Here is a 23,755-nt window from a genome sequence, read left to right as displayed (position 1 = left end):
TGGGACTTCGAAGAACGACAAAAGAAACATAGGCATACTCGTGAGAACCGAATTTATCAGTATTAATCGGCCTCCGTATGACATGAGCTTGCCCTTCCAGCAACTCGGTTTCTTTTCAAATCGGTCCTTGATGCACTTCCATTCTCTGTTTGTCAGCTTACGATGGTGGACTGGTATTCCTAAGTATGTGAAAGGTAAAGCCCCCAAATCGCACCCAAACAATTGCCTATAAGCCTCTTGTTCGTCATTGGCTCTACCAAAGCAGAACAACTCGCTTTTGTGAAAGTTAATCTTTAGCCCGGTCAATTGTTCAAATAAGCATAACACCAGCTTCATATTTCTCGCTTTGGCCAAGTCATGCTCCATAAAAATGATTGTATCATCGGCGTACTGCAGGATGGACACACCTCCGCCAACGAGATGAGGTACCAGGCCACCCACTTGACCAGCCTCCTTAGCCCTTCCTATCATCAACTACAATGTTGAACAGGATAGGAGACATCGGATCCCCTTGTCTCAGGCCCTTATGTGTCTGGAAATAATGACCTAAATCTTCATTCAGTTTAATTCCAACACTCCCTTTTTGCATATACGATTCAACCTGGCGTCGCCAGGCTTCATCAAATCCTTTCATACGCAATGCCTGTTGGAGGAATGGCCATTTGACTTTATCATACGCTTTATCGAAATCCACCTTAAAAACAACTCCATCTAGTTTTTTCAAGTGAATTTCATGGAGCGTTTCATGAAGGACCACCACGCCCTCTAGGATGTTTCGGTCCGACATGAAAGCAGTTTGGGAATGCTACACCACAGAATGCGCAATCTGTGTGAGCCGATTAGTCCCAACCTTGGTGAATATTTTGAAACTAACATTGAGAAGGCAGATCGGCCTGAACTACTCGATTCTCACAGCATCCGTTTTCTTAGGAAGCAGTGTTATTGTTACAAAATTTAAGTGAAATAACTGAAGCTGTCCAGAGAATAGATCATGGAACATTGGTAGCAAATCCCCCTTAATAATATGCCAACACTTTTTGTAGAACTCCGCCGGGAAACCATCTGGCCCAGGAGCCTTATTGTTTTGCGCTATAGCATAAAACACCTCCTTCTCCGAGAATGGAGCAACCAAGATATCATTATCATTAGTAGTTAGTTGAGGCACATCCTCAATCCTGGACTCATCGAGGGACACACAACTATCCTTCGGAGGTCCAAATAACTTCTTATAATACTCGGTTATGTAAAGTTTTAGGTTATCCTGTCCTAAAATAGTTCCTTCATCTTGTTCAGGCTGAAAGATTCTCTTCTTTATGTGCTTGCCATTAGCAATCAAGTGAAAAAATTGAGTGTTGGCGTCCCCCTGGACAACTTTGCGGACCTTAGCCCGCAACGCCCACTTCAATTCTTCTTCGCGGAGAAGTTCTTTCAACCTCATCTCCGCATCAAGTTTATCCTGAAGCTCTGCGACTTGCAAGATTGTGGATTCGGCTTTTACATCTAGGGACTGAATAAGAGAAAGGAGCCTTTCCTTTTCAACCTTATAAATCCCACTAAGGTGCTTAGCCCATCCCTGTAGGAAGCTTCTCAAACGCCTAATCTTATTCTGCCAACGCTCAACAGACATCGTACCTCCTTCATCCTTAGCCCATTCCCTAGCAATCAGATCCAAGAATCCTTCTCATTCAAACCATGTCAGTTCAAAAGAAAAGGTGTTTTTGTTGCCACGTGGTCTGGCTCACCTGAGTCCACGAATAAAGGTGTGTGATTGGAGATTCCGCACGAGAGAGCCTGAACCGTTACCAGAGGAAACTTTTGTTCCCACACGACGCTCGCGAGGACTCGATCAAGCTTCTCATACATCAGGTTTGGCAAAGAATTAGCCCAAGTAAAATTTCTACCGGAAAGCTCTATCTCTCTCAGATCCAAGCTTTCAATAATGGTATTGAACATAAACGACCATATGCCCTCAAAATTATCATTACTCTTTTCCTCTCTCCTCCTAATGATGTTGAAGTCACCCCCAACTAAAATTGGGAGCTGCTCGGATCCGCAGATTTGAACAAGGTCCGCTAAAAACTTCGGTTTAAACTCGGGCTGCGCAGCCCCATAAACCGCCACCAGCGCCCAGTTGAACCCATCACCTTTGGACCTGACACGGAACTTCACCGCGAAGTCACCCATCACTACACTTCGGACTTCCAGCGACTCGCATCTCACTCCAAGCAAGATCCCACCCGATCTTCCTCGTGTAGGAAGGCAATGCCAATCAAAATCGACACCGCCCGATAAAGTGTTGAGAAACTGGGGTGCAAAATTATCTCTACTAGTTTCCGAGAGAGCAATAAAATCTAATCTATGCCCAAGAGACGCCTCAGCAAGAAACCTTCTTTTAGCCAAGTCTTTCCGACCTCTACTATTCCAAAAGATTCCTTTCATATTTCATCATGAAATTTTTTGGTTGTCTGAATCCTAGCACTCCTACGAACCGTTGAAACGGGATAAATCTTCCGCTTCCACTTGCTTTTGGGTTTACTTTGGTCTTCCGTCCGGTCCTCATAACCGGGCTCAGCAGCTCTAGCAACTGCATCCTCTAGAGTTACATCCTCATCCTCAGAATCAGGAGTGGATGTAACCAGATCCGCACCAAAATTATCGAGCACTCTAACCCCCAACGCATCAATCTCTGCATCATTCATGGGTTTTATCGCTGCTAGGTTTCGAATTGTTTCTAAAGCGCGTTCCGCTTCCAAATCTAGGAGATCATTAACCGAGTTGGAAATTTTACTATCATTACTCCCTAGCGAAACTCCAAATTGGTTTGCATTATTTATAATCTCCTCATTAGAAAAATGCAAGATTGAATTAGAAACGTTGACAGACATACCAGTAGTGACCTCAATGTCATGAAGCTTGGCCTCCCTCATAGCGCACCTCTGCTGCATGTCATCAACCTCCGGATGCTCATGGATACGTGAACTCATCCGTCGCCCCGCAGAGACCGCGTCAGGGATCCCACCAAAGGCAATGACCTCCCCCCGAGCACAACCTCGCGCAGAATCCCACGAAGGGTCAGCCAATGTTACCGGAGGAGGCGGCGGTGGGCTCCCAATGCCCACGGACGAGTGTGTCAAACCGAAACCCTGGGCCGCCGGTAAGCTAGGAGAGGGAAGTGCGGGGCCGCCTGCTTGAGCACTCCTCCTGCCCCAACCCTCTGGCTAGAGGGTAACACTGGCGCCGCAGGAGACACGGCCTTCCTGGCCGCCGAAGGAGAAGGGGGATCAAGGCCACCTGCCCCAGACCACCCTCCTGCGTCACTCGATGCGTGTCCATTCTAGCCGCGGCCGGAGAAGAGGGGACCGAGGCCACCTGCCCTGGACCGCCTCCCCCACGGCTGGCCGTCGTCGGCGTCGCCTGCGTCGCTGGTGCCAGGATCTGAGGAGAAGAGGTCGAGGCCACCTGCCCCGAACTCCCTCCCCCAGACACATCCTCTGAAGCAAACGTAATCTCCCGGTACGCGACCGCTGGGGGATCGGGGGAAAGAGAAGCCACCTCAGGCTCCACCTCCCCTCCCCATCCAAGGTCGTCGTCGAGGGCGTCCTCGCCAAGCCTCCAGTCATGGTACTATCAGCAGCATCAAACTCCAACACAGGGAGCGTGCACTCAAACACATCATCAGATTCCACCTGGTCGCTCCAGAGTCTGGGAGGGGCAGAAGCTGGCTCAAATGACCCAAACCGCAAGGAACTCATAGGCTGCGAGGAAGATGGTGTCGTCTCTACCCCGGGTCCGTCCCCGGGCAGCTGAGCAACAGGTCCCGATCCTTTGGACACCTCTCGTCCAACCTCACCAGACGGTGCCCCTTTAGCACCCGCGTTGTCATAACCCTCGTGCATATCCACATCAGTCCCATTGATTGCCTCAGCAAACATATCTGCATCCTCAAACTCAATCTCGAGAGGAAAAACCTCCCCCCTGTAAGTCTAGTTGACCACATTAGGGATGAACTCAATGTCCAGAACGCTCACTAGAAGTCGGGCCGCCCCATGAGCACGGGTAAAGACCATATCCACTTCCTCAGTTTTTCCAACCATAATGCCCAAACTAGCCACAACTCGAGCATCCTTCAATGGCACAGAACGAGCCCCGGAAAACCGCAACCAAACCTGAGTAAGAGGCCTGCCCTTTGGCTCCACCTTCTTTGTAACGCCCTCGATGCGGCTATATCTCCTACGTGTCGAAGCACGACTTAGAGGCATAACCGCATTGAAAGCAATGCCGCAAGTGAGGTAATCTTCACAACAACCCATGTAAATAAATAAAGGGGAAAAGTACATAGTTGGCTTACACTCGCCACGTCACACAAATACATAAATAAGTCATTACATTCACCCAATACACTCAGGGTCCGCCTACGGTACCAAAATAAAGATCAACCCCCAAATGCGACAAAGTCCCCAATCGCCCCAACTAGGCACCACTACTGATCATCTGGGAAAGACACGTAGTAACGACGAGAGTCTCCATCGAACTCCCACTTGAGCTCGGTCATATCATCTGGAGCGGCATCATCGGTCCCTGCATCTGGTTTTGGAAGTAATCTGTGAGTCACGGGGACTCAGCAATCTCACACCCTCGCGATCAAGACTATTTAAGCTTATAGGTAAGGTAAAGGTATGATGTGGAGCTGCAGCAAGCGACTAGAATATATGGTGGCTAAAATATTCGCAAAAGAGAGCGAGAAGAGAAGGCAAAAGCATGGTCGAACAACTATGATCAAGAAGTGATAATAGACAACCTACGTCAAACAATACTCCAACACCGTGTTCACTTCCGGACTCCGCCGAGAAGAGACCATCACGGTTACACACACGGTTGGTGCATTTTAATTAAGTAAAGTTTCAGGTTATCTACAACCGGCCATTAACAAATTCCCATCTGCCCATAACCGTGGGCACGGCTTTCGAAAGTTCAAATCCCTGCAGGGGAGTCCCAACTTAGCCCATCACAAGCTCTCACGGTTAACGAACGATATTCCTTCTCCCAAGACAATCCGATCAGGCTCGGCATCCCGGTTACAAGACATCCTCGACATTGGTAAAACAAGTCCAGCAACACCGCCCGAATGTGCCGACAAATCCCGATAGGAGCTGCACATATCTCGTTCTCAGGGCACACTCAGATAAGAAATCCATACAACTAAAACCATCCCTCGAGTTTCCCCGAGGTGGCGCTGCAAGGGGCTCTAGTTTGGACCAACACTCAGAGGAGCACTGGCCCGGGGGGTTTAAATAAAGATGACCCTTGGGCTCCGGAAACCCAAGGGAAAAAGAGGCTAGGTGGCAAATGGTAAAACCAAGGTTGGGCATTGCTGGAGGAGTTTTATTCAAGGCGAACTGTCAAGGGGTTCCCATTATAACCCAACCGTGTATGGAACGCAAAATCCGGGAACATAACACCGATATGACGGAAACTAGGGCGGCAAGGGTGGAACAAAACACTAGGCATAAGTCCGAGCCTTCCACCCTTTACCAAGTATATAGGTGCATTAAGATAAACAAGATAATATTATGATATCCCAACAATAATCATGTTCCAACAAGGAACGATCTCCAATCTTCACCTGCAACTAGCAACGCTATAAGAGGGGCTGAGCAAAGCGGTAACATAGCCAAACAATGGTTTGCTAGGACATGGTGGGTTAGAGGTTTGACATGGCAAATGGGAGGCATGATAAGCATGTGGTAGGTATCGTAGCATAGGCATAGCAAAAGAGCGAGCATCTAGCAAGCAAAGATAGAAGTGATTTCGAGGGTATGGTCATCTTGCCTGCAAAGTTCTCAGAGTTGCCTTGATCCTCGTAGGCGAACTCAACGGGCTCCTCATTCACGAACTCGTCTCCCGGCTCTACCCAAGCAAGAACAACAAGCAAAAGGAACACAACCAACCACGTGCAATGCTCGAACAACATGATGCAAACATGGTATGATATGCGGGATGCGGGATGCGATGCATATGCATGATTTGCAAAGGAATGATAGAACCTGGACTCAACATGGAAATCCAAGAGTGCCACTGGAAAGGTGAGGTGATTTTGATTGAAATCGATATAAAGATCACCGGAATCGGGTGCACGGTTTGGAAATGGCAAGCAAAACAAATATGGCACCGGTCTGCGATAAACAGCAAGTAGCCATCTAAATGCATCAAGATAAATATGCTACAGCACTCAAACATGACAACAAAATACATGGCAGGGGTCCACTCATGATTCTTGACAAAAGATGAGCACTGAGCTACGGCTAATTCACTCAATAACAGGTTCAAACAAGCATGGCAAAAGTGCAAAAGATAACAGGTTTCAGACTTAGTGAAATTAACAGCAAGTCAGGAATTTATCAACAGGAAGCAATCTTTAGAGCATGAAAACTACATGTTACAGAAACATATCATGGCAAAGCAAGGCATGCAATGAAGCTACTCTAAGCATATAACAAAAGTCCCTTAGTGACCTTGAGCCAAAAGGGATCAGAAAATACAATTACAAGCATGTGAACATAGCAAAAACATTAACAGATTCAGACTTAGTGAAAAACTGGAGCATGCAAAACAGATTAACAAGTAGACATGTTTACGAGCTCGATGCACTCACTACGAGGCATTGCATGACAAACTAACCATACACCCATCAAGAATACATGGCATAGATGCTAGACATGGCAAGAACAACATCATAGCATGCACGGATCAACAACAACAAGCTCGGCAAAATTGCTAAACATGTTAACAATCTACCAGGAACATTTTATAGCAAAAGTAGAGCTCGATTGACTTAAGCTAGGGTGCTCCATAATTGCAAACAAAGACATGGATGGATAGAGCACAACATTATCTACAAAACATCCTTACTGATCATCCTCAAAAGAGGCACGGATCACTAGGAAACAACATGAACATATGGCATAAAAACAATATCAGGACAAGGACTTAGAGAAATTCTAAGTCCCTGAAATCAGCATCATTGAGTAAGCTACTTTGCATGCTTGTGCTATTCACCACAAAGATCACAAAACTGCATGGCATACACCCCTGTAAAGATGGCATGGCATTCTACAAAACACATGTAGAGCTCAGGATCATAGCATGCACACATTAATCATGGCAAAAATGACAAAAGGCCATTTGCTGAAACAGATCTGCAACTTTCCTCACATAGCCCTCTTCCAACAGCATTTTGGGCATCAAGATGAGCTCAAATGAAAATGATGCAATGAGATGAAATGATGTACTCGTCGAGACGAACATTTCGATATGCTACACGCACGAATCGAAGCTACGGATGCAGAGTTATGGCATGTCAAAGAATGCGAAAAATAACTGAGAGAAGGGGAGAAAGTCAACCCCGAGAGTGGATCCGAGATCTAGGGTTCGGGCCGGCACTGTAGCAGCGCACGTCGCTCGAGGTTCGCCGGAGAAGATGGGGTCACCGGAGTCGTGGAAGGAGCTCGCCGGAGTCGTGGGCGTTGACGTCGAGGCGCGGTCGGGGCGGATCCGGGCGCGGCGCCGGAGCGGTGAGGGCGGCGAGGTCGACCGGGCGGCGCTGGAGGCGGGTCGGCGGCGAGCGGGCAAGGCGGCGGGGTCGGCGTCGGTGAAGAGGCGCATCGCGGCGGAGGCGGCCGGCGGCTGAGCCGGGCGCCGCGGAGGAGGAAGAAGGCGGCGGGCGCGGGCGCTGACCCGCGGTGGCGGAGGGACTGGGCCGCGGGGGCCCGAGTCGGGCTCGGCGGGCCTTGGCGCGGGGACATCCGGCGGCGCCACGTGGCGGTGTCTGATAGGTGCGGGCAGTGCCGGCGACTTCGTCCGGCGGCGGCAGGACGTGTCCGGTGGCGGCGGAGCGATTTTTTTAGGGTTAGGGGTGGAGGAGACCCGAAATTTCGAAGGAGGGGTTAGTTTTATAGGTAGAGGGAGCTAGGAAGCTCCAAATGAGGTGCGGTTTGCGGCCACGCGATCGTGATCGAACGCTCTAGATGATAGAAGGGGTTTAGGTGGGTTTTGGGCCACTTTGGAGGGGTGTTGGGTTGCAACACACACGAGGCCTTTTCGGTCCCTCGGTTAACCGTTGGAGTATCAAACGAAGTCCAAATGGTACGAAACTTGACAGGCGGTCTACCAGTAGTAAACCAAGGTCGCATGACAAGTCTCGGTCCAATACGAAAACGTTTAACCCCCACACACGAAAAGAGGTAGAAAGGACCACCGGAGGATATAGGAGCGCCGGAATGCAAAACGGACAACGGGGAAGATGCTCGGATGCATGAGACGCACTACACCACAACATGAATGCAATGGCATGCAATCTGCCGGGAGAAAGCCCTTAAGAGGGCAGACAAACTGCCAGGAATGTGGTTCTCCCGGCAGATAGAACTGCCACAAGAACGACTGCCGGGGATTACTTCTCCGGCAGATAAACTATTCCCGGCAGTTTTTCTGCCCCGACGCATGTATTTCCCGGCAGTTTCATTTTCTCCTGGCAGATTGGTTATGGCATAGGAACAACAGTTACCTGCAGTTCCACTGCCGGCACAAACATGATTTCCCGGCAGTAAGTATGCCACAATGTTGCGTTTCACTAGCAAAGCTATTATTGGCAACATATACCTAATTTAATATTCATTCACCATGTTCGGCCAAACAGGAGAGATCACACAACTTAATAGATTCATTTCAATCAAAGTTACATATAGGGCTCATCCAAAACCTGAAACTTCATTCCATAAACATAACAGACCAGATACATATGTTTCAATATACATGCTTCAGCTTCCTGGTTCCATGGTTTTGTTTTTGCAGTCAATGTACATTGAAGCACTTAAAGATAAAGCAGTACAACGTAAAAGAGAACAGGAAATGGCTAGAGGAAGGAAGTATCATCACTCCAACTTGCAGCTCTTGCCAAGCCTCCAACACCTTCAAGATCTTGCCAAACCTTCGGGAGAGGTGTACAATACCTTAATTATAATGTTGATCTACAATAGCGAAATGAGATCTGAGATCAATCGAAAGTGCATTTGCATGCTGAAGATAATCAATTTCTAAACCTGAGTCTACAAAGGCACAATCTAGCACGATGTTACAGTCCATACATGAATGAAAATGCAGTTTCTATTGCCTAGACACTGTTCAGGGTGTGAATAATGAGCAAATAACTTACAAAATTATACTGGGATTATAAACAAATGACACAAGCAGCACTACAGATAAAGGTTAGAGGCAGACTCAATACTAAGTTCATGGCTTCTATGAAATAAGTGAAACACTGGACCATTTTGGATAAAGGTCAACCTGTAGCATCGAAAGCACGCAACGCTCCACGGAATACATTTGCTCTTTCACGATGCCCGTTCAGTATCATTTCCGGTAGGTGGGACACTTGTAAGTTTAAATATCTTGGTTAAAAGATGTATGCAAGGTCAAAGGAAATAGAAGAACATATTAATATCAAGATGTGTGAACAAAGAGTGAGCGAATCAACCATGCAAATTTTGGTCAAAATGTAGTGAGTAGGATATATTTACATAGTCTATCTGTTGAATGCGGCACAGCTATTGCAAGTGCTTGAATGACCAACATAGTAGCTTCTTGTGACCCATCTTCAAGAAAGTCATCCATTTTAATATCTATCTTGTCAACAACCTGGCAGTGCAGTCATGGACTAAGGGAGTATAATGTATAGAAGAAAATTAAAGAATTATGCTTCCATACCATGTCACTTTTGAAATGCTGAGCAACAGCTCCTAATGCATCTATACTAGTGTATTTTACAGCCGAGTTTTAATCAGAACCAAGAGTAATAAGTTCTGGAAAAACATGAGTCGATTCAACTTTCACAACAACATAGGGTACCTGTGTGTTTAATCAATACATAGTACTACAAGGAACATACCATACCCCTGATTCATTCATGTAACAGTAATTTTACAAGTGCTTTCAGTAAAGTTGTAAAGCTGCATCACTGGTTTTTAAATTGGTATAAGAGCTCACAACCATCTCCAACAGAATACGAAAGATAGTACTACATGGTGCTCCTCCAATATGCTACACATGATAAGAGGTAAAATACATGAAAATAGTGCATATTCAACAATATCATGATATTTTCTGCATGTATAGTCAGATTACAAACCAAAGAAACCGGATCGCACCAATGATCTCGGCAGTGTGATGCATAGATAATGAACCATCCTTCGTGTTTTTCATAAGTAATTTCCTCAAATATTCTTTTAACTATTGATGACTTGAAGGAGAAACCAAAATACCAAACAATAGCAATGGAAGAACACGTATGATAGCGAGTTTTTCAGCAACGGAAGTTTTTGGACGGAAACCTGCAGAATAATCAAAATGTGTAAACTAAAATAACTATAGCAAGGAGACCCACCGTTTAAACACATGGATTCTTATACGAACTTTGAACTGGATTGAGAGGAAAATAGGTAAAATCACCACTTTCAGTAGCACCAGCTGCTATAAGAAATACACGTAACATAATGTGCTCGATATATTCTTTTCCATAGCATCCAGATACAGCCAACACGTAAAGAATTTTCCAGGAAATAATTGATCATAATTTATAACTAAAGATGGTAGGATCAGTACATGAGATGGTGTTATTTTTATGTTTTACCTTTGTGATCACTTTTCTTAAGCTATCGTCTTTTGCAGGCAACAAGCAGGCAAATGAAGTGTTGTGGCGGCTGACCTCCTTCACAATTTTGTAGTGCTTACGATGTGTGACAAGGTGCCAACTCTTATGGGAGTATCCATTCATGCATCTGAAGCTGTCATGGGGATGCGCTGCTTGTAGCTTCTGCATCAGATGTATAGGGAGGAGACATACGTAGAGCCCAAGTTAGGCCTTGAGTACAGTGCTTGTAGTTAGGCTTCGAGCACCACCTCCATTGATCGATCACCCTGACTGAATAAATCAATCACATTAATATTCTTCCATGTAACTAAGAGAAAGGATGATACATGATGCGATATGTTGAGCAACAAACCATGAGACCTACCTGATGGCTGAACCTACATGCCAACAACGCATCTCTTGCTGCAGTCCAGTCACAGGTGGTACTATATGCATGTATGCCGTGTCCAAATCGAGCGGCTTTGACTGAACTTCTTCCCCGTCAAATGCAGCAACAAGAGAGATCGATATTACAAAACATAGTTGTCCAATTCGAGTTTTTCAAATAAAATACAGCAAATAAAACTCAGGGATGGGACAGAAAATAGCAGTAACAAAGCTACAGAATAATTTATAAGGAGACCAAAAATAATTCATAAGCACACCAAAATAACAAATCCAATAGATGTACACATCTAGGCATCCACAACAACAATATAAGTCAGTAATCTTAGAGTCTAATGGCATAACTTAAGTCCGCATAACAAGTAACAGAAGTCCAACTCTCTCATCTCCAAGTCCCAAATTGTCAATAGCCATCAACAAATTATTATTGTAAGTAGCGTCTATGTCCTACCCATCACCATTATACATATATATATGCACTGCACTAGCACCGGAAGAAACAGAGCAAGAGCAGCAAAGCAGTACATGTACAGAGAGAAACAGAGCAGAGAGCAACATTGGGGATCAAGAACAGAGAAGGGGAGGAAGAGTAAGGAGAAGAGAGGAAGAGGATGAGGAGAAGGATGGGCGGAGGGGAACCTTACCTCGCCAGAGAGGATGCCGACTTCACCTGCGCCGATCTATGGATTAGAGCAGCGGGAGGTGGTGCTGAAGTTCACAAGGAGAGGATGGGAAGAGACGTTGTCGAATGGAGCTGAACGGAGCTGGATGGGGGTTGAGAGGAAGATGCGCCGTCGCCCGCCACACTTCGATGCGCCGCCGGATGGATCTCAGAAGAGGCTTGGTTCCCCTCCTGCCCATGCCGATTTCCCTTCGGCATTCGAGGAGATCCCGGAAGCCGCTGCACGGGGAAGCACGGTGGCAGAGGATGGCGGCGGCGCTAGGTCATGGAGAACGAAGGCGGTTATGGCCGGGGAGGAAAGCATGGAGAAGGCGAGGATTCCTTGGTGGTAGTTGGGGGCGGCGAAGTGTGCTCTGCGGCGTGGTCCGGGAGGGAGCTGGATCTAGGGTCTTGCAGAAGGTGGTCGGGGGCGGCGGTGGTCGGGGGAAGGCAGGTAGATTTGGAGAAGAAAGTGATTTGGGGCACAGGACCTAAGCCGTGACGGCGTCCAAAAGATTCTTTGATGCGATTTTTTTTCTCTCCCGCGCTCTATTGCGCCAGCAGAGTTTAGGCCCATTTATTTTAATCTGGCACCACACACAACAGTCCTGGCAGATAATACGCCGGGTCTCGCATGTCTCGGCAGACTGTGTGACCTGAAAAGCAGGCATTATTGCTGCAGTCCTGACGCCCCGAATGGTTTACTTCTGCCGGCAGTTTCTCTGACCTTATGTACTTTTGCCGGCAATAGCATGATTCCCGGCATATAATTTGCCCTTATTCTTGTATTTCTCCCGGCAGTTAACTGCCCCCAATCAAGGATTGTGGTGTAGTGACGAACACGTATGCAAATGCAATGCACATGATGACATAATATGGGATGCATGACAAAGACAAAACACACGGAGACAAAAACCCGACAACGAGGAAAATAAAAATAACTTAGGGCCGGAAACGGCAAGAATTGGAGTACATATAAGGTAAATTACATCCGGGGTATTACAACACTCCACCACTATGAAAGGATCTCGTCTCGAGATCTAGGACTGGAAAAATTCCGGGTACTCAGAACGGAGGTGATCCTCGCGTTCCCAGGTGGCTTCACGATTGGAATGGTGTGACCACTTGACTTTGAGGAATTTGATAGACTTGTTGCGAGTCTTGCGCTCAGCTTCTTCAAGAATAGCAACGGGGTACTCACGATAAGACAAGTCTTCTTGGAGATCAATGTCTTCGAAGTTGACGGTGTGGTCAGGAGTTTTGAAGCACTTGCGGAGTTGAGACACGTGAAACACGTCGTGCACGTTTGCAAAGTTGGAGGGAAGCTCAAGTTGATAGGCGAGATCGCCTCTCTTGCCGACGATCTTGAAGGGACCCACGTATCTAGGGGCAAGCTTCCCTTTGATACCGAAGCGACGAGTACCTTTCATTGGAGAGACGCGGAGGTAAACATGGTCTCCGATCTCGAAAGCCAAATCACGATGCTTACTATCATAGTAACTCTTCTGGCGCGATTGCGCGGCTTTGAGATTATCACGAATGACTTTGCACATCTCTTCTGCATCTGTGATCAAGTCATTTCCAAGAAGTTGACGTTCATCAGTCTCTGACCAGTTAAGAGGAGTACGGCACTTCCTGCCATAGAGAATTTCAAATGGGGCCTTGCCCGAACTTGCTTGGAAGCTGTTGTTGTAGGAGAACTCGGCATATGGAAGACAATCTTCCCACTTCATACCGAAAGAGATGACACAAGCCCTGAGCATATCTTCAAGAATTTGATTGACACGCTCGACTTGGCCACTAGTTTGAGGATGAAAAGCTGTGCTGAAATGGATGTTGGTGCCCATGGCCTTCTGAAAAGAATCCCAGAACTTGGAGGTAAAGATGCTGCCACGATATGAAGATATCAACTGCGGAATGCCGTGTAGAGAGACAATCCGGGAGGTATATAGCTCTGCCAATTGAGCTGCAGTGATGGAGTCTTTGATAGGAAGGAAATGAGCCACTTTAGTGAGTTTGTCGATGACAACGAAGATAGCATCATTGCCACGCTTGGACTTTGGAAATCCAGTCACGAAGTCCATCTCAATATGGTCAAACTTCCATTCTGGAATGGCAAGAGGTTGGAGGAGACCAGCTAGTCATTGGTGTTCTGCCTTCACTCTTCTGCAGACATCACATTCATCCACGAACTGAGCAATCTCGCGCTTCATTCGAGTCCACCAATACGACTGCTTGAGGTCATGGTACATCTTTGTACTTCCAGGGTGAATAGAGAGGAGTGAATTGTGAGCCTCATTCATAATGAATTTACGAAGATCACCTTTAGGCACAACAATGCGATCCTCGAAGAATAGAGTATCCTTGTCATCAAGACGATAGCACTTGTACTTGGGTTGACTCTTGGCAATCCCAATCTTCACCTTCTTCACCATAGCATCAAAAAGTTGAGCCTCGCGAATCTGATCTTCCAAAGTAGGAGAGACTTGGAGGTTGGCGAGGAAACCTTGAGGAACAACTTGCAGATTAAGTTTGCGAAAAGCTTCACAAAGCTCGGGTTGGTAAGGCTTGAGAATCAAACTGTTGCAGTAAGCCTTCCTGCTCAATGCGTCAGCAATTACATTGGCCTTGCCCGGAGTATATTCGATACTCGGATTATACTCTTGAATCATTTCGACCCAACGAGTCTGGCTGAGGTTGAGATTAGGCTGAGTGAAGATGTACTTGAGACTCTTTGTGGTCAGTGAAGATGTCCACTTTTCTTCCCAATAAGAGATGTCTCCAAGTTAAAAGAGCATGCACAACTGCCGCCAACTCGAGGTCATGAGTGGGGTAGTTCTTCTTGTTGGGATTCAACTGGCGAGAGGTATAGGCCACAACTTTCTTCTCTTGCATCAACACTGCACCAAGACCTTGAAGAGAAGCATCACAAAAGACCTCGAACGGTTTGGATTCATCAGGAGGAGTCAGAACTAGAGCAATGACTAACTTCTCTTTCAGGGTGTTGAAAGCGATGTCACATTCAGGAGACCATACGTACTTGACGTGCTTCTGGAGAAGGTTGGAAAGAGGCTCCGCGATCTTAGAGAAGTTCTCAACGAACCTTCGACAATAGCTTGCGAGACCAAGGAAGTTGCGGAGTTGCTTCACGTTCTGAGGTGGTTCCCAATTCACAATTGCAGACACCTTCTCAGGATTCACCGCTATGCCCTTGGCAGAGATGATATGCCCAAGGTAGAGAACCTCATCGAGCCAAAACTCGCACTTTGAAAACTTGGCATAGAACTGATGTTCTCTGAGCTTATCCAGCACCAAACGCAAGTGCTTGGCATGATCTTCCTTGTTCTTGGAAAAGACCAAAATATCATCGAGGTAGACCAAGACGAAGTCATTTGTGTAGGCGTTGAAGATGAAGTTCATCATGCGAGAGAAAGTTGGCGGAGCGTTGACGAGGCCGAAAGACATGACAGTGTAGTCATATGAACCATAGCTTGTTCAGAATGTTGTCTTAGGGATATCTTGCTCATGAATACGAATCTGGTGATAGCCCATATGGAGATCAAGCTTGGAGAATAATTGAGCACCTTTGAGTTGTTCAAATAGCTCGTTGATGTTGGGAAGTGGGTACTTGTTCTTTATGGTCTTCTTGTTCAATGGATGGTAGTCGACACAGAGTCGGTCCGTTCCATCCTTCTTCTTCACAAAAAGAACTCCACAACCCCATGGAGAAGAACTTGGTCAGATGAGACCCATTCGCTCTTGAATATCGAGTTGTTTCTTCAGCTCCTTCAACTCTTCTGGTCCAAGCTTGTAAGGACGTTTGCAAACAGGTTCCATGCCAGGCTCAAGATCGATGACAAATTCAACTGGCCAATGCGGAGGCATTCCTGGAAGCTCTTCTGGAAAGACGTCTTGATATTCGCAAACGACTGGAATTTGAGAGATGGCATCTAGCTCGCCCTTCTCATTGAGAGAAAACAGTCGAATGGTATCATCATGAGCGGCAAAACAATTACATCCTCAGACGAATGAGTCAATTAAATCTGCCTGGCACCACAATCAAGGTGAGCCTTGTGCTTAGAAAGCCAATCCATTCCGAGAATAAGATCGATATCCGAGTCACTCAGAACAACAGGAGAAGCTAGAAATTTGTAGTCACCCAATGTGATAGTAACATCCGGGACGCAGATATTAGCTGTCATTTGCTTGCCCGGGGACACGATTTGTAAAGATCTTTGCAAATGCTGATAATCGCACTCATACTTTGATGCAAAAGGTTTAGAAATGAAGCAATGCGATGCACCAGTATCAAAAAGAACTTTAGCAGGAACATCGTTAACAGGGAGGTTACCCATGATGACATCTGACGAGTCCTCTGCCTGAGCTGCATTCATCAAGTTGCCCTTGGCATGCTTGGGGTTATGCTTGACCACTGCATTGCTAGCAGATCTCCGAAAGCGTCTCTGATTGAAGCATTTGTTGGCATAGTGACCCTTCTGTTGGCACTTGTTGCATGTGACGTCCGAAAGCGGACGGTGATACGGAGCACTTGATCTTGGAGCTTGAGACGAAGTCTTGTTCTGAAAGCCAGGGTTGGGTGGGTGGGAAGATCCACTGCCACCTTTGCTCTTCTGCTGATAAGGCTAACGGAACGGAGAAGGAGGCAGCCAATACTTTTGTTGCTTAGCCACTTGAGTTGAGGAAGAAGGAGTTGCATCTCTGACTCGCTTCTTGGAAGCATCGCACTTCAGTTGAGCAGTCTCTTGCTTCATTGCCATATTGTAGAACTCATCGTACTTCTTCGGCTCAAAAAGGACGAGAGCAAGTTGGAGATCTTCTCTGAGGCCACCCCTGAACTGATAAATCATGCTCTTCTCGTCAGGGACGTCTTGCTTAGCGAAACGGGCGAGCTTCTGAAACATGATGTTGTACTGGTAAATAGACAAAGAGCCTTGCTTAAGGTTGCGGAATTCCTCACGCTTGCTTTCAACAACACTCTGAGGAATGTGATGAGCTTTGAAGTCTTGACGGAATTCATCCCAGGTAATCACACGGCCTCCTCTGGAATCTTTGTATTGCCGAAACCATTCTGTAGCTTGGTCTTTGAGTTGGAAGGAGGCAAACTTGACAAAGTCCTCAGGCCTGACGTTGCTACACTCGAAATGCTTGCATATGTCCACGAGCCAATCATCAGCGTCTGAGGCCTCGACACAGTTGCTGAAGGTCTTTGGCTGGTTAGCAAGGAATTGGTTGAGTATAGCAAACTGATTCTGATTGTTGCCATGGCCTTGGTTGCACTCTTGTAGAATTTGCATGATCAGCTGCGTGTTTGCATTGGTAGCAGCCATCATAGCTTGCCATGCCTCCGGAGGTGGAGGTGGTGGTGGTGGATCCTGATTCTGATTCTGACCCTTAGCAGGAGCCATCCTGAAGAGGGTGACATCCGTTAGCATCTTGACAGACAAATATTGAAGCTGAATCGAAAAGGATCGAAATTGCAACATAAAGTCTTCACATTTAAACAAAATGAACGAATGCATTCCAATTGAAATGGTCACATTTCCATAAATTGAGAAGCCACTTAGAATTGAGGTAGAAGAATAAAACAACAAGGTACGGACAAGAACAAATACTTGGTGAGGAATACCCAATCCCAAACCAAATATCCGCGAAAGAAGAACTAGAGCTACAAGAATTCCCACCTATGAAACTCCCGAACCTTTCCGGTTATGCAATCAGGTGTTGGGGATACAGGGGAAGCATAATATCTCACCCAAAGCTAGCAAACCCTACATCCAGCTGTATCCATCCTTCAACACATAACCAAGAAAACTTCGGAAATCATTTACCTCAACCTTCGAAAAGCATCCGTTATACAAGTTATGGCTATACTCCCGAACTCCCGCCCCAGTACTGGGTGGCGTTGAGGTTATCTCACCAACAACTGCATAAAAGAGATTTTCGATGTCGGCGAAACTCAGGTATTCCAGAATCTCAATGATAAAATTGTGACGACAACACCTCGGAGCTCAATTCCCCGGGACACTGCCACAACCTCTAAATGTCAGGAGGCACCAAGAACAATGTTCTCGTCACAAAACCATCGGAACGATTCCAAGATACCCGCGTGATCCTAAATTTTTTTAGTGAAATTTGAGAAGAGAAGAGTCAAAACTCTACGTCAGGATGCCTCACCAGAGCGATGAAGGGACTGAGGAGTAAAAAGAATTCCTAACTCTCCGATATATATAATCCTAAATGACTCAAAACATTTTTCTAGATTCAACAACGCCAGCGATTCGATCAAACATGGGGCTCCTAAGGTCGGGGAAGGCTCTGATTACCAACTTGTAATGCCGTCGATGCGGCTATATCTCCTACGTGTCGAAACACGACTTAGAGGCATAACCGCATTGAAAGCAATGTCGCAAGTGAGGTAATCTTCACAACAACCCATGTAAATAAATAAAGGGGAAAAGTACATAGTTGGCTTACACTCGCCATGTCAGACAAATACATAAATAAGTCATTACATTCATCCAATACACTCAGGGTCCGGCTACGGTACCAAAATAAAGATCAACCCCCAAATGCGACAAAGTCCCCGATCGCTCCAACTGGGCACCACTACTGATCATCTGGGAAAGACACGTAGTAACGACGAGAGTCTTCATCGAAATCCCACTTGAGCTCGGTCATATCATCTGGAGCGGCATCATCGGTCCCTACATCTGGTTTTGGAAGTAATCTGTGAGTCACGGGGACTCAACAATCTCACACCCTTGCGATCAGGACTATTTAAGCTTATAGGTAAGGTAAAGGTATGATGTGGAGCTGCAGCAAGCGACTAGCATATATGGTGGGTAACATATTCGCAAAAGAGAGCGAGAAGAGAAGGCAAAAGCACGGTCGAACAACTATGATCAAGAAGTGATCCTAGACAACCTACGTCAAACATTACTCCAACACCGTGTTCACTCCCGGACTCCGCCGAGAAGAGACCATCATGGTTACACACGCGGTTGGTAGGGATGGCAATTTTATTCATGGATCTGGATACCCATGGATACCCGACCCGGTTGGGTAAGGGTATGGAGCACATTTCTGCCCATGGGTCCGTGGATATGGATACCCACGAACAGCTGGGTTGGGCACAGTTATAGTTTGTGCTCCATGGATATCCAATGGATACCCGTATGACATGTGGAGCCATATGCCAGTGATAGTAGAAAGAACGAATCAATGGGAAATGGCAGGCAATATGCAACTGGTGCCATAACCTACATGCTGCAAAATCAACCTCTGGTATGTCACACTTAAGGAGTCATCGTATTACTTGTTGCCTACTTATGCATGTAGCTTATGTCGACATTTGTGAGTGAATGATGTTGAGTTAATTTGATCTTTGGGAAGGCTTCATGCTAACTTTTCTATGCCCATGGAGCTCCATGGATATGTGGGTATCCAACGAGTTTGGGCATGGGCACAAGTTGTGCCCATGGATAATTTGGTGGATGGGCAGAGGGTAGGAAGATGGGTCATGGGTTGGATTTGGACCAGCTCCACCCGCCCCAAACCCGGCCCATTGCCATCCCTACCATTTTAATTAAGTGAAGTTTCAGGTTATCTACAACCGGACATTAACAAATTCCCATCTGCCCATAACCGCGGGCACGGCTTTCGAAAGTTCAAATCCCTGTAGGGGAGTCCCAACTTAGCCCATCACAAGCTCTCACGGTCAACGAAGGATATTCCTTCTCCCAAGACAATCCGATCAGGCTCGGCATCCCGGTTACAAGACATCCTCGACAATGGTAAAACAAGTCCAGCAACACCGCCCGAATGTGCCGACAAATCCCGATAGGAGCTGCACATATCTCGTTCTCAGGGCACACTCAGATAAGCAATCCGTACAACTAAAACCATCCCTCGAGTTTCCCCGAGGTGGCGCTGCAAGGGGCTCTAGTTTGGACCAACACTCAAAGGAGCACTGGCCCGGGGGGTTTAAATAAAGATGACCCTTTGGCTCCGGAAACCCAAGGGAAAAAGAGGCTAGGTGGCAAATGGTAAAACCAAGGTTGGGCATTGCTGGAGGAGTTTTATTCAAGGCAAACTATCAAGGGGTTCCCATTATAACCCAACCGTGTAAGGAACGCAAAATCCGGGAACATAACACCGATATGACGGAAATTAGGGCGGCAAGAGTGGAATAAAACACTAAGCATAAGGCCGAGCCTTCCACCCTTTACAAAGTATATAGGTGCATTAAGATAAACAAGATAATATTATGATATCCCAACAATAATCATGTTCCAACAAGGAACGATCTCCAATCTTCACCTGCAACTAGCAACACTATAAGAGAGGCTGAGCAAAGCGGTAACATAGCCAAACAACGGTTTGCTAGGACATGGTGGGTTAGAGGTTTGACATGGCAAATGGGAGGCATGATAAGCATGTGATAGGTATCTTAGCATAGGCATAGCAAAAGAGCGAGCATCTAGCAAGCAAAGATACAAGTGATTTCGAGGGTATGGTCATCTTGCCTGCAAAGTTCTCAGAGTTGCCTTGATCCTCGTAGGCAAACTCAACGGGCTCCTCGTTCACGAACTCGTCTCCAGGCTCTACCCAAGCAAGAACAACAAGCAAAAGGAACACAATTAACCACGTGCAATGCTTGAACAACATGATGCAAACATGGTATGATATGCGAGATGCGGTATGCGATGCATATGCATGATTTGCAAAGGAATGATGGAACCTGGCCTCAACTTGGAAATCCAAGAGTGCCACTGGAATGGTGAGGTGATTTCGGTTGAAATCGATATAAAGATCACCGGAATCGGGTGCACGGTTTGGAAATGGCAAGCAAAACAAATATGGCACCGGTCTGCGATAAACAGCAAGTAGCCATCTAAATGCATCAAGATAAATATGCTACAGCACTCAAACATGACAACAAAATACATGGCAGGGATCCACTCATGATTCTTGACAAAAGATGAACACTGAGCTACGGCTAATTCACCCAATAACAGGTTCAAACAAGCATGTCAAAAGTGCAAAAGATAACAGGTTTCAGACTTAATGAAATTAACAGCAAGTCAGGAATTTATCAACAGGAAGCAATCTTTAGAGCATGAAAACTATATGTTACAGAAACATATCATGGTAAAGCAAGGCATGGAATGAAGCTACTCTAAGCATATAACAAAAGTCCCTTAGTGACCTTGAGCCAAAAGGGATCAGAAAATACAATTGCAAGCATGTGAACATAGCAAAAACATTAACAGATTCAGACTTAGTGAAAAATTGGAGCATGCAAAATAGATTAACAAGTAGGCATGTTTACGAGCTCAATGCACTCACTACGAGGCATTGCATGACAAACTAAGCATACACCCATCAAGAAGACATGGCATAGACGCTAGACATGGCAAGAACAACATCATAGCATGCACAGATCAACAACAACAAGCTCGGCAAAATTGCTAAACATGTTAACAATCTGCCAAGAACATTTTATAGCAAAAGTAGAGCTCGATTGACTCAAGCTAGGGTGCTCCATAATTGCAAACAAAGACATGGATGGATAGAGAACAACATTATCTACAAAACATCCTTACTGATCATCCTCAAAAGAGGCATGGATCACTAGGAAACAACATGAACATATGGCATTAAAACTATATCAAGACAAGGACTTAAGAGAAATTCTAAGTCCCTGAAATCAGCATCATTGAGTAAGCTACTTTGCATGCTTGTGCTAGTCACCACAAAGATCACAAAAATGCATGGCATACACCCCTGTAAAGATGGCATGGCATTCTACAAAACACATGTAGAGCTCAGGATCATAGCATGCACACATTAATCATGGCAAAAATAACAAAAGGCCATTTGCTGAAACAGATCTGCAACTTTCCTCACATAGCCCTCTTCCAACAGCATTTCGGGCATCAAGCTGAGCTCAAATGAAAATTATGCAATGAGATGAAATGATGTACTCGTCGAGACGAACATTTCGATATTCTACACGCACGAATCGGAACTACGGATGCAGAGTTATGGCATGTTAAAGGATGCGAAAAATAACTGAGAGAGGGGGAGAAAGTCAACCCCGAGAGTGGATCTGAGATCTAGGGTTCGGGCCGGCACTGTAGCAGCGCACGTCGCTCGAGGTTTGCCGGAGAAGATGGGGTCGCCGGAGTCATGGGCATTGACGTCGAGGCGCGGCCGGGGCGTATCCGGGCACGGCGCCGGAGCGGTGAGGGCGGCAAGGTCGGCCGGGCGGCGCCGGAGGCGGGTCGGTGGCGAGCGGGCAAGGCGGCGGGGTCGGCGCCGGCGAAGAGGCACGTCGCGGCGGACGCGGCCGGCGGCTTCGGCGGCGAAGCCGGGCGCCGCGGAGGAGGAGGAAGGCGGCGGGCGGAGGCGCTGACCTGCGGTGGCGGAGGGACTGGGCCGCGGGGGCCCGAGTCGGGCTCGGCGGGCCTCGGCGCCGGAACGGCAGGCGGCGCCACGTGGCGGTGTCTGATAGGTGCGGGCGGCGGCCGGACGTGTCCGGTGGCGGCGGAGCGATTTTTTTAGGGTTAGGGGTGGAGGAGACCCGGAATTTCGGAGGAGGGGCTAGTTTTATAGGTAGAGGGAGCTAGGAAGCTCCAAATGAGGTGCGGTTTGCGGCCACGCGATCGTGATCGAACGCTCTAGATGATAGAAGGGGTTTAGGTGGGTTTTGGGCCACTTTGGAGGGGTGTTGGGCTGCAACACACACGAGGCCTTTTCGGTCCCTCGGTTAACCGTTGGAGTATCAAACGAAGTCCAAATGGTATGAAACTTGACATGCGGTCTACCGGTAGTAAACCAAGGCCGCATGACAAGTCTCGGTCCAATCCGAAAACGTTTAACCCCCACACACGAAAAGAGGTAGAAAGGACCACCGGAGGATATAGGAGCGCCGGAATGCAAAATGGACAACGGGGAAGATGCTCGGATGCATGAGACGAACACGTATGCAAATGCAATGCACATGATGACATGATATGGGATGCATGACAAAGACAAAACACACGGAGACAAAAACCCGACAACGAGGAAAATAAAAATAACTTAGGGCCGGAAACGGCAAGAGTTGGAGTACATATAAGGTAAATTACATCCGGGGTGTTACATTCTTCCACTCGTGAAATTCCAGAATGCATTTAGTGCGAGGAACACAACCCAAATCTCAACAATCTCTGCAAATCATCCACAGTTGGGAAGTCAACCCTGAAAACATTGGCCTCAATATTGACAAGCTCCCACTGGAAATCACCTGGAACCAGTTCCTGAAGCCTCTGCACAATCTGAGCCTCAGAAACCTCTCCCTAGGTAGCTTTCACAATCCCAGTGGTCAAACTCAGCGTCTCCACCGGAATCTCTCTCACAGCCGGGGACTCAAAGAACATCAACTCAGCACAATATACTCCATACATTGTAAGAGTCGGGACCTGGTCACGCAAAAACGGGCAATCCCCCGTGACATATGCTGGCTTACCACATGAATCGCACAGCTCTGCCATGCACTCAGCAATGAAGTGACCCTTCTAACCACATCGATAGCATAACATCTTCTCCTTCTTACGCACCCACTTGGACGCTCTCTCCGAATCCGTCATGTCTCCTGCCTCAGCTGTAACCCTAGTCCCAGGAACCTCCACATTGGCCAATGCCGTCACGACCTCCATCGCCTGGCTAGGCAGATCAGTCGTCTGAACGGGATCGCACTACTAGGAAAAAGGTTTTTAACGGCCGTATATGTGGTCATTAAAAGTCGCATTGTTGTCGTTAAAGGTCAATAACGACCACAATATGCTGGTCGTAGTAGGCTCCATCGTTAAAACTAATTTTCCGGTCGTTATTCTTATAACGACGAGATAGTGTGTGGTCGTCATCCCTAAGGCAATAACAACCACAATTATAGTATTAGCGAGCACTTTTGTCATCGCTAATAATTTTATATCATTTCCATT

The 23,755-nt window shown here is 46.8% G+C and overlaps 1 long non-coding RNA gene across 9 annotated transcripts; it reads right to left on the bottom strand.

The window, feature by feature from the left end:
- Window positions 1-8,696: 8,696 nt before the first annotated feature.
- LOC125542850 lies at window positions 8,697-12,279 on the bottom strand. Of its 9 annotated transcripts, none has more exons than XR_007298144.1 (4): window positions 11,067-12,279; window positions 9,573-10,972; window positions 9,340-9,443; window positions 8,697-9,023 (listed from the first exon to the last, which is right to left on the bottom strand). It is a non-coding gene; the product is annotated as an uncharacterized LOC125542850 (long non-coding RNA). The 9 variants fall into 9 exon arrangements; XR_007298145.1 differs by having other exon boundaries at window positions 9,340-9,426; XR_007298139.1 differs by having other exon boundaries at window positions 9,340-10,972.
- Window positions 12,280-23,755: the final 11,476 nt, after the last annotated feature.

This window comes from Triticum urartu, chromosome 3 (genome assembly GCF_003073215.2).
Source record: "Triticum urartu cultivar G1812 chromosome 3, Tu2.1, whole genome shotgun sequence".
NCBI lineage: Eukaryota > Viridiplantae > Streptophyta > Magnoliopsida > Poales > Poaceae > Triticum > Triticum urartu.
This window is presented reverse-complemented; position numbering and strand designations above follow the sequence as displayed.